This window comes from Colletes gigas, unplaced genomic scaffold (genome assembly GCF_013123115.1).
Source record: "Colletes gigas isolate AHSC1104 unplaced genomic scaffold, ASM1312311v1 Colletes_gigas_Sc00006, whole genome shotgun sequence".
NCBI lineage: Eukaryota > Metazoa > Arthropoda > Insecta > Hymenoptera > Colletidae > Colletes > Colletes gigas.
Window position 1 is genome coordinate 7618671 of NW_025106635.1, and position 16468 is coordinate 7635138.

Genomic DNA, 16468 nt, shown 5'->3' on the forward strand with positions numbered 1-16468 from the left:
ATAAAAAAAAGGAGACAGCGCGCGGGGAGAAGGAAACAATAATCGTAACGGCGGCGATAAAACGCGGACGAAATATTGATAGTAAAATTTTTATCGCGATCGTTTGGACTCGCGGGGATACGGGTTGCTCGCGAGAACGCGAATGATAATTTCCGAAAGAAAGACTGTAAATTAAAATGTAAGGGTAAACGTTGATGCAGCTACGTTTCTCGTGGCACCTCTAAGACTAGAATTTTTGATACTTAAAAGGGTTTAGGGAAGTTTATGCTAATGCAACGACGCGAACGCGGGACGCAAGTGCGCAACGCGGCAGGGGTGAAACCCTAGGCCTTCCGTGCGGAGTGGTGTGGCAGAGAGAAACGAAACGAATCGGTAACGGAGACGTTTGGGGGTGGCGCGTGGAAAAGCAAACCGCCGCTGAGGAAACTATTATGAACCGGGATGGGGCAAAAAAATGAAACGATTACGAGGAAAATGAGGCGTCGCGAAAAGCACGGCGAAATGAGCCGGACGGGGAAGACGACGCGAAGGGTGTTCGCGGGACCGCTTGACGAGAGAAAAACGTCCGAGTGAGAAATCTAGTGCGCCTGAGTGGAGAAAGGAGGAGGCTGAGAAACGGAAGCCGGGGTAGAACGGGGAGGAAGAAACGGGGGAGGACGTGGTGTCGCTGGAAAAGGACAAAAAAAAGCGTCAGGATAAAACGAACCGACGGAACTGGGTGAAAGCTCGAGAGAACACCAGATACCGGTAAGCTGGACACGTGCGATCGCTCCGGTGCTCCGTATAGATCGTTGGATCTGACTTTTGGATCAGTCGGGGGAGTTTACGGCGAAACGATCTCGCCGGGCGATAGCAAACAACAATTTGCTACACCTGCGAACGTTTCCTTGCTTGTCTTCGTCGCGTACTGTTTGCACCGTACGACGAACGAACATTGAATACCCTCGTGTTTGTCGTTCGAAAAACGAGCTTTTTTCAATAATTACCTACGTAATGAATTTTATCGTTCCTCCATGAAGCTTGACCCAGTTCCTAGAATTATCCTCCATAATCTACGGTGGGTATTTCTTTCCAGTATCCACTTTGGTCGTCTTGTTTGTTTTCTCTCTGCAGCTCGATATCATCCCCATTCTTATCCGTCTATCGAATCGTTCGCCGAATATCATTTCTCCGATACTACAAATTTAACCTACTATTGTATTTGCTTTCCTTATCGATTCCGCGTAGTGCCCGTTGGGTTAACGTTTAGGGCAGCGATGGACGAACCTACGACCCCACGGGTCAGACGGTTGACCCACGCATTGATTTTTATAAAAAAAATAAAGTGTACATGTATATGTGGTTTTCTTTGTTCAGTGCAGGGATGACCTGCACTGGTGCAGTAATTTACGGTTATCACTCCATTGTAAATTTTTTGAAGGATTTTAAAAGTAAGAACCTCCCCTCCCCTTTTCCAAATGATGTCAGTGGCTTGGGTGTTTGAGTATTTGGATTCCCCGACAGCCCCGGGGCAATAATTTATAAATTAATTCATCGATGCTTAGGACTATAGACGCAAAAAGTTGAACGTTCCGGAATAATTATGCCGGTTAAGTAATTATTAGAACTCGGGCAACGTTGAATTTGCATGTTTGATAACATTGGAGTCGCTCGGAGTCAACTGGCGCTCGCACGTGCAGAGAGCAAAATCCAAGAGAGAGGGAGAAAGAGAACACGAGTCGGAGGGAATCGCGACAGAGAGAGACGGCGCGCGAGCGGTGGTGGGGATACGCGAGGCTTGTGGAGGGGGGACGCGTGGCAACGCGCTTGCCGCAGCATCCGCGTGAAGTCAGTCGGCTGTCGGATCTCGTGGCGCGTGGGTCAGAGAACTGTGTCTCGTCACTTATCGTCCGTTACGAGGACACACGCCACAAACCGCGTGGTTATCCGAGCATTCAGTGCGCGTCTGCCGTAATTCGTTATCGTCGTCGAGCGAACGTACAGTGGGTGTTTTAAACACGACGACCAGCTGCGTTCGACGTTACCATTGGTGGACCGTGTGACGTGACAGCCGAGGGAATCCGTTGTACGAGGAAGCGTACCGGTGAGTCAGCGTCTCGATTTCACGTGTTATAATTGCCTCGTTAAACTCCGGTGCTCGTTTCGTTCCTTCCGCCGAAAGTTCTCGACTCGTTGCGCTGCTCGCGGACGACCGTGTTACGGTGCAGTCGCTGACGAAGTATATTTTACCAAAGACAACTAGTTTCGATTCGTGCGAACGAGTTATAAACGGGGACACGGCGTCGCGAGTTGCCCCGCTGGCTAAAGCAACGCGAAACGAGTGGGGCCTCGGAGTTCGTAGCGTTCGATGTGTGTCAAAGGCGTACCAGGGGCATATTAGTTAAACGCGTGAACCCACGCTCGTAAAATCGCGAGTGTCTCTGCTCGCGAGGCGTTTCGGATCCAATGTTCGAACTTGTCCACGGGGGATCGTTGCAACGTGTACGCGGTTTCGAAGAAATTCGGTGCTCCCGGTTGATTCGGAACGCGGCGTGACTTCATAAATGGTAGAGTGACAGCCGGCGCTGTAATTGCGTTGTGTCACCGGGTAGCGTCATACGAGAGATACGTCGACCCACGTATTTCAACGTTCGTTGGTGACTTCCCCTGCCGGTGATATAACGCGATGCGTTCAACAGGGCCAGAACACGCGGCCACGGCTCCATGTACACATACTCGCGTTTTTCGATACATAGGCTCCAGTGATGCGTCTTAAAATACAGAGCTCTGGCATGTTTCGTTTCACGCAGACCCGTCCAATGTACATTCGATGCCCCGGGGCAATGTTTCGGAAACCCTTAACGTGAATACGCGTTTCGTTAACATTTTTTCGAACATGTTCCGCGGTGGATCGTGTTGCCTGCGTAACCCGAGCAATACGGCAGGTTGTTACGTTCCAAATGATAATACACAGAATGCAATATTCCCCCCATTACAATTACGAAATATCAATTTTAGAAAGTTTACAAAAATAACTTTTCAGTCTCGGTTGTGTTTTTCAATTTTTCGTCCCCGATTCTTCGGCGTTTCCTGGCTCAGGAGCTTTTATATTCGCAGGAAGCCCATTAACGTATCGCAAATACCTCTTTCGAGTTTGGAAATACTTGGGGCGAGAAATTGGTGTCCGGCCCGGCTGCGGATAATTAGATTCTTATATCTTGAGAAGTTTTGAGTAGGCGTCATCCTATTAAGGCTGTGAAACGTTTCTCGCGGCGGTGTCGTTGACTCCCACGAACGATTGAAGAACCCGCTTTACCCTCAGACTTCGGGCTACGGCCGGTCGTTGGTCTTTTTTATTCGTGGCCGGTGTTCCTGGATCCCCGCGGACGATAGCGTCTCGCGCGTTGCTTTCTCTCAAAACAGTTTTCGACCCTGGAACGAACAACCTTCGAGCCCTTCCTCGGAACGAGCACGATGATTCGACGTATATACAGGTTTTTGATCGAAATATGCAAAGATTTGTTCGTGTACTGGGGAAAAGGACGAATCTGTTGTTGCTACTGCTTGCTAACTCGGCTCGAATCGATCGCTTCCAGGAATCCAAGATCAATTGAATCCGTTATCGCGGACGTTGGAGAGATAAGGCGCGCCTCGGGTCGAAGGGGAGTTATTTAGTCGTGGAAACGGTCGGTTTCGAGCACATCTTAAGCCCTACTCCGCGCAGTGAGTTATCGAACTATCGGTCACTTGTCATGCATTCGGTTATTCGGTCAATGCTCGTCGCACCCACGCATGAGAAACTCACGTCACGTGTTGCTATTGGCTCGAGTGCGGTCTTCTGCGTTATCTTCGACGCATTCTGAATCCACGCTCCCTTCAGTCGCTAACGATAGTGATTGTTACTTTAAATAATTTTTAGTTCAATTTCCTTCTTCGTTTATCGACATCTTGGTCATCAGCAACGTAGAAATCAGTTGTTTGAGATTTTTTAGAGCAGATTGGTTTTCCTCAAAAATACTAGGGCTGTTTCTGGTCACAAGGTTTTTTAGGTATCCCCCTCTGATTGTTCTGTTTTAACCCTTTGCACTCGAGGGCTTCGCTATGGAGACAATGCAAATAATTGGCGATTGCTACGAGAGGTATCACACCTTGGACAATTACAAAACGTAATAATTTTTTGTTTTTTTTATATATAATAACATTTGTATTCATAATCAATTAAAAAAATAATAAACAACGATGACTTTTCTTTTAATCCGCATATCATTTACTTATATGTAAATATAATCTTTTCACTAAAATTGCTTCGAGTGCAAAGGGTTAAAGGAGGAAAAATTAGAACGTATTTTTTTATATCAGCTAATTTTCATATTTAGAGTATGAAACGACTCTCAAAGTTTCAGCTATAATAGGCTATCTCAAAAACTATCATAGAAGAAAACTTCTTAAGGAAAAGTTTCATGGTTTTTTATATACATATAAATGCTGGTCATAAATGTTGTAAAAAATAATTTGTTTATAACATTATTTTAAAAACAATCACAATTTACGTAATAACAAAGAACAGAATTTTTTTTCTGAATTCATTGATACATCACATAGTATGTCTGCCTCTTACAGTTTTGCGTATTTCAATATTATATATCATACCAGATATGGACGTGCGGTCAATATCTTTCTTGGGACGATATCTTTTGGCAAACAACATATATGATCAATTTTGTCACACTACAATCAATACATATATCATATGACCAGAGAAATTCTATCGATCGAGCATGAGACATATATCATTTGACTCCAAATCGATATTAACGCCATAAAATGTTCTACATTCGTATAAGAAATGTTTGGCTGTTAGAGATTTGTTACATGATAAGCTGGTTCTGATTTGTCGAGGATGAAATTACGAGGAATCCTAATATAGCCCATCCTTAACACAAGATTTACGGAAGCCGTTAATTTGACGGATGTCAGATTCCATATTTAAAATTGCAAAAGCGCGTAAATATTATCTTTTAACAACTTATATTGATGTTGTTTGATGCAATGGCATGACTACATATTCTAATTAAAAGAAAAATCGTATTTTGAGGTAATCGTCAACATGAAAGGTATCGATAAATATACGTGCGATCAGTGCCCGTAAATCTAGTGTTAATCTAGCGATTACGATTCTTTCTCTTTGCTGGTTACCTCGTTTGAACGTTAATTGGAGTATTTTGCGAATAGCGGAACCGACTTCGCGTTTCACACTGACGTAGCTTGGAAATGCCTGCTCGTTCTCCGAGCCCGATGATGCGCGTCGCTATCGACACAGGTTCGATACTCGTGCGTTCATTGTATTAAGTCGTTCTACGGCTTTTATGGAGCGAATTGCGCCGTGCGACGGTGTCGTTACTTCAGAAATTTACGACTCGTAAACTTCGTTAGGTATTGCTCGAATCTTTGTACGTTGACGTTGCGCAGAATGCCTTTCAGAGTCAGCTCCCACTTGTTCGATTACTCCGCGATACAGTTAACAAAGGTCTATCAACGTTATACCGATACTTTAAGTAAATAGCACTTTTATTCGACGTATAAAACGAAAGGCGGGAGCAGCAGCGAAAGGATTCGTTCTTGTTTCTGTAATTCGGTTTCCCGGGCGAAATTGACAATAATTGGTAACTCGTTTGCTTTTTAAACGGTCCGTGGAACGCGATGGGAAACATCACCGTTTATTTGGACGTTAATCGCGCGGGTGACACGCGTCCCCCAATACCATGTTTCCTCTCGTGGGACTCTCGTTCGCGCGACCAACGGACGGTTGAACGTTGGAAATTTTTATTTCGAGGGGGAGTTTTCAGGACGTCGGCGCCAAGTCACGCTGCTCCCTCGTTCCACGCTTTCGTAATAACCGCAGAAAGAATCCCCGACGATCGTCGGAACGTCCAATTCGGCAGTTGAATGGCCCATCGATATCTCTTTAAAACAAATATTAAAATTTGCCTTATTTATATCAGCACCTCTCAAGCCCGTTGAAATAGAAAGATGATAGATTTCTCTCGGAGCACGCTTATTGGACTTTCGATCGATACTGCAGCGTCTGCGATTATCGGGAAGCGGTTAACCTTGGACGATATTCGCACCGGAATTACGGGAACTTGGTGAAGACGCGGGGGCGTCCGTGGGCGGTACAGCCAGCCATAAGTTGCATCCACGATGATGCATAATACGAACGAGTCGTCGCGTTACAGCTGGCGAACGGTCGCTGATCTCCGGGGCTTCCCTCGCCGAAACTTCGATCCTCGAAAACTCGTCGAACGATAAAGTCGCTCGAACGAACGACCGCCGATTGTGTTCTCGCGTGCTGCCGATACTTTTTCCCCACCGAAACGTCCAAAGTTTTTCGCACGAGTTGCGACCGGTTTGCTCTTGCTTTTAAGGGCTCGATGCGCCAACGGGATTTAAGAACCCTCGAATTCGAAAAAAGTTCGCTGCAGCGTACAGAAACGAATTTGCGACGTCTCGAATTCGAAACGGAATTTTCGCGAGCGCCGTTAAGGGCACGGCGAATGAAAATTAATTCCAAGAGCGTCGGGAAGGCGTCTGAGACCACTCGGGCGTCGCCAATTGTTCGGTCGAGCGCCCTTTTATTCGAAATTGTTTCGAAATTCTCGACGCACGGGGCGAGAGAGGGTCGTTCGGCGCAGTTAAGGCCGTTTTCTTTTATGTTAAACCCGACGATACGGGCTGAAACGAGCTACTGAACTCCGCCACTTTGCTCTCTTATCCTCCCGGAGACCTTGCTTACCCTGCCATTTTATTTCTCTTTCTCCTCCGGCGCCTCGCCTAACCCCACCCCCCCTTCGTCTCTCTCTTCGCCCTTCGCAACCTTGCGTGCCCCCTTTTCCCTCTGTCCCATCCGCCGACCAGGACACCCCTTTTTCACCTTGTTTCACCCCTTCCACGCCTACTTATCCAGCCGAGTCTTCGTCGAGTCCTCGTCCGTCCAACAGGCGTTCGTTCCGCCGCGCGCCTCCTTGACTCCCTTTATTCCGCTCCTTGCAAGGTGTCCGTGAATTTCGTCGGCCCCCCCCCCCTCCGGGAACAAAATACAGCCACTCTCGTTAAAACGAATCCCCGCACGGAATTCAAATAAACCGTCCGCCCGCGCGAGTGCATACTTGTACACGTCCCACGGCCTCGGCTCCCCGAAACGTTTATTATATTTACAGAAGTCCTCACGGAACAACTTTAACCAAGAGGGCAGTTTGATTTACGCTTCCGAATTACCCAGAAACGGTCCCCTAATTGTTCTGAATATGTATTACGTTATCATGCAGTCATAGTATACAGCGTCTGACAAGCGTGAGAATGGGAGGTATGTCCGGAGTGATGTATGGTCGGGGAGGCGACCTTGAATGGCCTAATTTCTTGCGACCTGGGTTCCACGGACTCGCAGATATCCTTGCCCGCGGGGCACAATTTGTCAGCGCGGTTCGACGTTAAACGTTAACCATAATCGAGATTCTGATCTTCGATGACACTGTACAGTGTGTTGCTACTATACTGCAGGTGTTTATTTACAATCCCTCCGGAGCTTTCGAAGCTCTTTGTTCTTTTGCTTTATTGGTCGTATAATTGACGTAGTTCTTAAGAGCTGTTTCAGAGATTCACCGTGATTGCTCAATTTTGAAAATTGCTCGTCCGTTCGGGCGGCGAAACAATGCCAGGATCGGGAACGGAAACCCTTTAGCCCTCGTGAAAAGTAGATAGGGTCCTTTGAAGGGTTTCGATCAGCGCTTCTAACGGCAGTCCGGGCTTTTTACGCGCGAGCTCTGTTCGTCGACTGAATAATTTTAGCTCGCGAGCGTTGCAATTTGCTTCGTTAGCTTTATCGATAGGCGAGATTGGTCTTGGCGTGCTCGTTGTCGTGTTACGGACGCATGACTCAGCGTTACTGTGCTTTTTCTCGTTGATCAAGCTCCCGCGAGATACGCGTCGAGTGCTTGCATTTAATTGCCCGAAATAGAATGCATCTAGAGAACGATTCGTTCTCTGGATACGAACACGATTAGTCTTTAATATTTCATTGTGAACCCTCGTCCTTTGCAACTATCGCTTACCCGCGTCTGCGTAGACGTCTGCGAAACGGAGTATAGCTTAGAGGCAGGTGTTGTTGTAACTGGATCTCCGACTCTAAGTTGTACCTTGAGATATCTCACGTTTAAACTCCACCTTCGTTTCTCTTGCCTGCCCCGATGGGCTTTGTCGATAAAATAAGGAAACACGCGGCCGAATGTTTCGAGAATTTAATACTGATATCGCATAATGTAATAAAGGGGTGGGGCTGGTTTACGACGATCCGGACTTACGACACTTTCCGGCTATTTCTGGGCACGCGATTCACACTTTCGTGTTGTCGGCGATAAAGGAGCTCCGGACGCGATCTACGTATTTTCTCGCGAATTATACCTGTTTAAATTTTTACAATTCTCCCGTTCAAGGAGGTAACTTTGTTTTTCTAGTTATTTTGGGATTACATGCGAACTATTGGACCTTATCACTTTCGAAGTATACTCCTCCTCTACTGATACACTTATCCGGTGTTTCCACTTCCGGAAGAAATTCTCGTAAGCAGTTTGTGGGATAATTTCCTCAATTGTACCAAAATGTCGCCCTTTCAACACTGATTTTAATTTTGGGGAACATTAAGCAGGGTGGATGATTTTTCGTACGAAATTTCCAAATTAACAAGGCAGAATGATGAGGTGCATTGTCATGGTGCACCCTCTCTCTTAAACGCCTCAAACATTCAACGTAATAATGACAATTAACTGTTTAACCTTGAGGTGAAAATTTCTAATGCACAACTCCTTGCAAAGCAAAGAAAACGTTTTGACGTATTTGAAGGAATTAGAACAAATGCCTCTGAAAGGCATCCCACAAACTGCTTACGAGAATTCCGGAAGTGGAAACACCGGATAAGTGTATCAGCAGAGGAGGATACTTCGAAAGTGATAAGGACCAACAGTCCCATATGTAAGCCCAAATAAATTAGAAAAATAAAGTTCGGCTACTTTTTCAAACCGACCTCGTACACAGGGGGAAATCAGACCCAAGTGTCACTGCACAGTTGTAACTTTAGGTTTTCGGCGAAATACGCGAGGGATTAAAAGAATCTCGTAAGTCGTCTTTACGACGGGAAATATCGAAGTTTTACGAGGGGAAATTTTAAACATGGCGCGGATGGAACAGAGTGCGCCCGTAGGGTCGTAAATAAGGCGCCTTGCTGAATCACGAGGCTGTAGTACAACGTTTACACCGGGCTCTCGTGTTTCGGGTTGAATGCAAACCATCTGCAATTAGATCCTGAGTCCTGGGATGCTTGGTTATGCATGACAGGTAGAAGTAAAAGGTCTTCTGAAGGAGCAACGCGAGCGAAAATTATTTCGCTGATAACCGCGCTACGGATAACTATTTTTTGGTCGAAAGGACGAGACGCGAACAACTTTTAAATTACAGACAGTTTTTCTTACCGCGCGACGTCCGTGACAACAAATTAAAAATTTTCAAACCGACATAATAATACTGCACCATAGATACAACGTATACAGGATGTTCGGCAAACCCTGGGAAAAATTCTAATGGGGGATTCTAGAGGCCAAAATAAGACGAAAATCAAGAATACTAATTTGTTGATGGAGGCTTCGTTAAAAAGTTATTAACTTTTAAAGTTCCGCCCGTACTGAATTTTTTTCTCGAAAATGCGTAGGAATTCGGGGGTATGTCTATCCACCAAAAATGATTGTAATTGACCCCCTCAACCGGAAATAATTTTTTCCAGGACGATTTCATATTTTTTAATTCTGTTGAAAAATTTCATACATTCACGAATTTTTTTCTAGAAAGTGAGTAAGATTTCGGGGGTATGTGTAACGACAAAAAATAATTGTAATTATCCCCCCTAGTTAAAAATAATTTTTTTAGAACGATATGAAATTTTTTAATTTTATCTACAAATTTGTCCACTTACTGAATTTTTTTCTCGAAAGTGGATAGGATATCGAAGGTTTATTGGTTGCTAACGAACCAATACGTTGTTTCCAATAAAAATTTATTTATTCGAAATCATTCGAAGCAAATTTTGCCCGTAGTCAATTCGCGCGTTGGAGCACCCCGGAAGCCTGGATTATTTTTCGTAGTTAAAAATATAGTGGAGCTAATTCTTGGCAACGCGTGGCGTCAAAATATAATTTCGTTCGATAACGGTTAATTACACCCTGACGCGGTATAAATATTTCACTCGGTAAACCATTAATTCGTGTTTCCCTTATTAATATTCATGGAACTTTGGGCGATAAAATATTTGTCCGCCACGGCACGGTAATTATCGACAAGAATTGTTTCGAATAGTTGCACTGGCCATCGAACCAGCACGAAATTTCATATTAATCGCGAGTCGTTGTTCTTCGCGAGCAGTGTCTTTAAATTTCCCAAACGAATCGGTTCCGTGGGCACGTGAACGAGCATTTGTACCTTGCTTCGGACATGAATGTATTTAGAAAAACGATGGGAGTCGTTTCGCTATTTACGATGTCGGTTTTCCGGCCGGGAAGTAAAATTTAGTTTGATTTCGCGGAAAAAGTCTGTCGTTGGCAACACGTGTAACCATTTTCCCGGGCAGCCGGCGCTGCCTCATTCGATTTCGGTTTTTCATCTTGGTCCGTTCGGCTCGTTCACTTTCTGTTCCGCATTTAAAGCGGAAATTAAGCGTCGCTCGGGCCGCTCTTAGCCTCCTTTTCGCCCCGAACTTCTCGACGAATAGACTGTTGCTCGAAACGTAATTCAACTGGGCTTTTGTGCCCAGAGAACCCAACGCCACTGCTGGCTACCGATCGGATCGAGTTCAATATGTACCCGGTCGCGTCGATCCCTTCGTTACAATCTATCACCGACTCATAGAAAAAACAAGTTTCGTTTCTTCCGCAGCAAAAGATCGCATCTCGAAATTATCGTCAGACAGTTTTAACGTAGAACCGTAAAATTGGATTATTTTTCCCAGAAAAAGGAGCGTACGGACGATTAGAATCACCCTTGGTTTACGAGGTATTTCACGGGTCGTAGTTTTATTAAACGCGGACGGAAACCGCATCGCGGTTCCGCTTCTTATTCATAATTTTAGGCACATCGGATGCATAATTCGTCGGGGAAATGCGTGTCGGGAGCAGCACTCTCGTTAAGTTTTCTCATTAAAATTTGGCCTAGAGCTCCGGGGCCAATGTCTAATGATAGGAGGGGGGTGAAAGCAGAGAGGCGGCTTTCGAGAGCCGAAAAGGGATTTTCGGTGGCTGGAGGTTGATTAAGATCCCGTCTGTTCGCCCCCTTTCCCCGCGAAATTAAAGCTTGCCGACCGTATGAATTGAAATTATAGATAACGCTCGGCGTAATCGAGATATCAGCCGGTTGCATCGTCTAGACGATTGTTCGCGGTACCCGCCACCGGGCAAGGAGAAATATTTCGTTGTTACGAAACTGCGAAAAGTTCTGTTTTCGAGAGCCGGCCGTGTTCGAGATTTACGACGGAATTTATAATTCATCGAGATTAAACGGAACGATTAGATTCCGCGAGCGTGAAATAAGCGGCACGTCAGGTGCTGGTAATCGAGGAAGAAGAATAGAACTCCGAAAATCAGAGTATTTCTCCGTTCACCGGCACCTGACGCGTCGCTAATGCCGCGCTTACGTTCGCCGAGACTGTCCGGCTAATTAACGAAGTCGGTGCTTAAGGAAAAGTCAGTCAAGTCAGTCAAAGTTTTAAATAGAAGCTTGGAGCGCTTAAATCGAGTCTGTTAAAAAACATAGACCACAGAAGTTTGGTCGTAAGTTCCAAGCAAGTATTCGAAGATTGGTTGACGTTCCAAAGATCGCTAGTCAGAAGCAAGATCCGTTTCAGAGATGGAACACCGAGACGATGGTTAATCCGTCGAAAATCACGGATGCTAGTAGCATGCCATCGCGATTACGTAAATTCCATGAAATGCGTACAAGCCACGTGCAACAGTGCCGGGTACAGTACGTTAAATGCAGCAAATGCAATTGCACCGAACGCATTCCGCGAGCCGTTTCCTGTTCGTTGCTCGAAACCAGTGTCTTGCGTCGCGCGCACCGCTCGGGATTTCCTCCGCGTACGCGCGCCACCGACGAATTTATGCCAAAAGAGCAACCGGTAGAATTTAAACAACCTACGTGCCCGGCTACTTCCTCTCCCAACGAGATAGAAACCCACCGCGACATTATATTAATAATGTAAACACTTTACGCGCTGGTTCCGCCCGAGAATCCACGAAATTCCACGACCCTCAACTTCCGGGACTAGTAACTCATTGAAAATTGCACAGAATTTTATTTTGGGTGCATAGTGTCAAAGTAAATTGCAAAATAAACATAGAAGGGAGCATAAATTATAGTAGTGGGTATAGTCATCGGATAGAGGATGAAATGCCCTTTAAAATGAGCGTTTGTACGAGTCGATAGCTTTATTAGTTCCGGAGATATGACAATTTTAGTTTCAAGTCGAGTGTCAAAGTAAATGTCAAAATAAACATAGAAGATAGCATAAATTATAGTAGTTATTATATTCATCGGATAGAGGATGAAATGCCCTTTAAAATGAGCGTTTGTACGAGTCGATAGCTTTATTAGTTCCGGAGATATAGCGTTTTTAATTTCAAGTCGATGCGGTGGCTAGTTTCGGAGATAGGATTTGTTTACGTTTCGTTGTTGCGCTCGCGAGTTCATTCATCCGGGGGGCGCGTCAATAGTAAACAGTGCGTAGTAAATTCTTGGAAATACTACGCTCGAAACTAGGTCACGGCGGTCACGTACGCGATGCAGGTGCGACAAAGAGGTACGACTCCGCCAGACGAAGACAGCGATAGTCGAATTAAAAAAATTACCTTTTACATAAATTGCGATATCTCGAAAACGGAAAGTCCGATCGACAAAATCCAAAAGCCATTTTAAAGAGGAAGGTTTACCACCGCTAACAATGGCTTAATAATTAATAAAACATTACTAGTTTTGGAACTGCACAGGTCTAAAGTTTAACTATTTTTAATACGCGTTAATAGGCCTTTCTAAGGCGGAGAGCGCGATCGTAGTGGAAATTAAGAAATTACCCCTTCACTTAAATTACGATATCTCGAAAACGGAAAGTCGTATCGCCAAAATTCAAAAGCCATTTTAAAGATGAAGGTTTACCACCGCTAACAATGGCTTAATAATTAATAAAACACTACTAGTTTTGGAACTGCACAGGTCTAAAGTTTAACTATTTTTAATACGGATTGTTAGACAGTTCTGGAAACCGAAGCGATTTCAGTAACTCGTACGATCGAAATCTCTGTTCGTACTCCTTGGAAAAATTTCAAGAGCGTTATCTGGAGCTTCTGGTTGATCCCGGATTCACCCCCGCCCGGTTAATCGCGTAACATACGGTTAAAAAAGAGAGGAACCTGTGGGTCGGGTCGATTCGAGGCCAATCGAGCAGAATTAGAAAAGAGGAGAATAGTGGTCGAACGAAACGCCGGGAAATAATGTATCCGGGCTGGTTGGCCGAGAGATACGGCGAAGAAAGATTAGACCGCGGCGCTGTAAAATTGAAATTGTCAACGAAAGTAGGATTTCGCCGGGAAGGTTGTTGAGTCGCGTACTCTCGTAACTATATCTATATCTTACTGTATGTGTAACTTTGGTTGGAAATCTCGAGACTTCCAACGGTCTCGCGCAATCTCCGCGCAGGATTTAATGTTTAAGAGCTGCAGTCGAGAGGCAGTTGCAACCCCCTCAGACGGAAGGCTGATTTCAAATATTAAGAACTTAATATCACTCGCGTGCATTCGATGGCCGCGGCAGGATTATTTGATTAAGACCGACGAAACCATTAGTCGGATCAGAGGGGCGGCTACGAAGCACAGTTCCCGGAGTCTTTTAACTCGATTACCAGCGAAAGATCATTTTTCGTTATCGTAAACTTTCTCCTCGTATTTTAGTAATCCGTACATCTAATTATAAACAAAACTGTTAAGCGTGCTAGAATTTTGTCCCACCCCACGGGGTTGATCGTCGCGTCGCGTGCGACGAAAATCTTTGCAGAACCAAGGGAAAGAGAAAAAAAACCGTAGAAAATGCAAGAAACATGGACGTTGATAAACACGCGAGGGGAAAAAAGTAGGAGAAATTTGAATGTCAAAGGCAGGAAACGTACAGATTCGCGAGCGTGGCTCTCGAAAGGCCGGGAACGTACGAAATTCATAAATTCATGGGAAAAAGAGCGTAAAGAATTCCGGGACTCCAAAGGAAGGAGCTCTTGTATTCGGTCCTCGCGTCCAAAGAGGAAGCGCGTAACAAAACGCGACGAAGGCTCGTGAAAACAAAGTAGGAAAATGGAACAAATTTCCGAGATTCTCCGGGAGCGGAGCTACGAAGCGACCCCCGAAAATTCAACTTCAACGTCAAAGGCTCTCTCGTTTGGCCCATCGATCGTTCCCTCGAAAGACGCGGAGGCAAATAAAAAAAACGCCTCCTTAGCGTTGGCGATATCTCTCGTTACCTAGCGGAGAGAAAAGGGAAAAGATAAGGGCGTTTTAACCGACTCGATGGAAGAGGGTTGCCAGTGGGGAGGGCCTCGCGTCGCGATTTCGAGCGATCGTTGGATCGAATTCCTCGTCGAGCAGGAAACGGTTCTAGCTCGCAGCCCTCAGCTTCCGGGCGCTGGCGTCCCCCGTTCAATTTCGAGGGCTCTTCGCTGCGAACGAAGGATGCTGAGAATTCCATCGCGATTCGAAACCACGGCGCCCCGTACTCGGGATCGCTGCGTGCCGTGTGCGTCGCGACGCGTGGACCGTTAACGCCCGCCTCCCACGCGCGTCTTTGAAGCGACACCCAGCCTCTGATCACCCTAATGGATTACGGTTTGCTTCGTTTTAATCGGATGAAATTCAGATGCCGGCCATTTCGGGATTGGGGGGGCTCGACGTGCAAGTCGGTCGATCGCGCGTTCGGATTACGGCATCGACGATGGTCGAAACGTAATCTGATTACATTTTCCATCGTGTACATTCCGCGTAATATTTGCGTTACGACTGGACATTCTAATTACACGTTAATTTGGAAGTTAACGAAACGAACGTTCGATGGAGACTCTTAAAGGTTCGTAAATAGATCGAATGAAGTTTTATTATTAAGGTTGGAGATCCTATGGGTGCTCGAGCAGCGTTGGACGCTGGACGTCCCAAGGAAGGCGTCTCAGCTCGGCGCCGGTGTCATAATCCGTAGCATTATACGCGCCAGCTCGGATCATAAAGGTTACGCAATGACCGCACTTTACGAAGTTTAGGGTGGCGTTATTTTATCGATTTTGGCGGGCGAAATGCACCGGGAGCGAGCAGCGCCATCGAAATTCCGTGTACACCCGTAGACGAGACACCGGCTATACGAGCATGCATACGCGTAATCGTTTATGGTTTGCCGATAACCAGCGAAACGAACCTCTCTCGCGAGCCTTCTGTTTTCGTTTGTCCACGGAAGTCGTTACCGAATACTCGTTATTCCATTTTTCCCATGTTCTGGCTATACAGGGTGTTCGACCACCCCTGGGAAAAATTATAATGGGAAATTCTAGAGGCCAAAATACGACGAAAGTCAAGGATACTAATTTGTTGATTGAGGCTTCGTTAAAAAGTTATAGAAACTTTTCCGGCCACACAGTATATTTTCGGTAAAGAATTTTTTTCTCGCAAGTACGTAGGATTTCGGGAGTATATGTATATCACCAAAAATGTTTGTAATTGACCCCTGCAATCGACAATAATTTTTCCAGAACGATTTGAAATATTTTAATTCTGTCGAAAAATTTCGTACCTTCTCGAATTTTTTTCTAGAAAGTGAGTAAGATTGCGTGGGTACGCGTAACGACAAAAAATAATTGTAATTAACCCCCCTAGTTAAAAATAATTTTTTTAGAACGATTTGAAATTTTTTACTTTTGATCGACAAAGTCCACTTACTGAATTTTTTTCTCGAAACTGGGTAGGATTTCGGGGGTATGTTTATTGACAAAAAATGATTGCAATTAAATCCTGCAACCGAAAATAATTTTTTTAGAACGATTTGAAAAATTTTTTTTCGCCGAAAAATTTCAGAACCTACCCGAATTTTTTTCTCAAAAGTGGGTAGGATTTCGGGGATATGTGTATTCATAAAAGATGATTGTAATTAGTCCCTATAACCAAAAATAATTTTTTTAAATTGCTTTGAAATTTTTTAATAACTTTTTAACGAAGCCTCAGTCAAGAAATTGTTATTTTTGATTTTCGTTTTATTTTGGCATCCAGAATCTCCCATTAAACGCACATAGATACTCACCAAGTATAATTGTTTTCGAGCAGCGTACGGTGTTAGAAAATGAAATGATTATTTCGCTGGTAAAAGAATAACACAGAGC

At 44.9% G+C, this 16468-nt stretch overlaps 1 protein-coding gene across 2 annotated transcripts in view; it reads left to right on the forward strand.

Moving 5' to 3' along the window:
* The first annotated feature begins 1844 nt into the window (after positions 1 to 1844).
* LOC122395950 (prolyl 4-hydroxylase subunit alpha-1) overlaps positions 1845 to 16468 on the forward strand; it is a 149316-nt gene continuing 134692 nt past the window's right edge. For both annotated transcript variants that reach the window (XM_043393953.1, XM_043393954.1), the window contains exon 1: positions 1845 to 2083. The gene's annotated coding sequence lies outside the window, so the exon portion shown is untranslated. The remainder of the gene's footprint in view (positions 2084 to 16468) is intronic.